Source organism: Marmota marmota, unplaced genomic scaffold (genome assembly GCF_001458135.2).
Source record: "Marmota marmota marmota unplaced genomic scaffold, marMar, whole genome shotgun sequence".
Classification (NCBI taxonomy): domain Eukaryota; kingdom Metazoa; phylum Chordata; class Mammalia; order Rodentia; family Sciuridae; genus Marmota; species Marmota marmota.
Genome location: NW_025999842.1, coordinates 60446325 through 60447369, shown reverse-complemented (window position 1 = coordinate 60447369; position 1045 = coordinate 60446325). Strand labels below are relative to the sequence as shown.

General features: G+C 36.6%; 1 non-coding gene across 1 annotated transcript; it reads right to left on the bottom strand.

The window, feature by feature from the left end:
* Positions 1–403: 403 nt before the first annotated feature.
* LOC125616081 lies at positions 404–526 on the bottom strand. The gene has a single exon (XR_007346697.1). It is a non-coding gene; the product is annotated as a small nucleolar RNA SNORA40 (small nucleolar RNA).
* Positions 527–1045: the final 519 nt, after the last annotated feature.

Here is a 1045-nt window from a genome sequence, read left to right as displayed (position 1 = left end):
TTTCACTGTTTATCAAGGTCACCTTTGTTCCTCTAAAGCTGAAGTTCAAGATTTATCTTCAAGAGAGCCCCTTTTGAAAGAACTGATGCTTTAAAAGAACAGATGTACCATCATCCTATAATTCCTTCTTTTATTTCCATTTGAATTATGGACATAGTGGTGATGACTTCAGGATGCTCCATCTAGGATATTTGGTATCTAATTTCTTCAAGATTGACTCTAGGATCACTGTTAGGGTAGATGGATCTTCCTGGTTCTTAATTGCTGACAGTTTCTCTAAATATGAACAAGCTCAAATCATATTCATTCCTAACCTATCAAAATGAGAAATAGTACAGATCTGCAGTAAATATGGATACCTTTCTGCTTGTTGATCCCCATAACTTTAAATTGTCTCAGTAATAGTATCTGTGCTGATATGTATCAAAACTTAAATTGAACAATGAGTTCTGGGTTATAAAAGAGAATTATTTTTTGCAGCTATTTGTCTTTGTCCACAAGTTAAACAAAAACATACAAAAATGCTACTTGGTTTGTTTTTAATGGCCATGGCTTCTTTAGCAACTTCATTCCCCTTGGACAGAACCTCACATGCACTTCTTTTCTGGTCAAAATGTAGGTTTTTCAAATCTTCCTGTCCTGCTCTTTACTCCTGATTTTCACTGCAAATCTGGTTAAAAGCATCCAGCAATTCCCATACCACAGTCTGAATACTGTGATGCCTCAAGATTTTCTACACCAGACAAAATATTGCCATAACTTTAAACTCAACCTCCTACAAAGTCTCAGGGCATGCACCAAATGTAGACAAGGTTTTTGTTTTGTTTTGTATTTGCCAGAGTATAACACAGATGGTCTCTAATCCAATTCCCAATGTGAGATAAGAATTTAGGATTACAGAGAAAAATCTGAGTCTTGAAAGAGAAAATACCCATGAAACTTTAGAATACATGAAATTCCCATCAACCATTGGGTAAATAACTCACCAGAAACCCTGCCCTTCTCCTGGCCCCTGTGTCCTTGACTGCAGCTTGACAGTGGGATG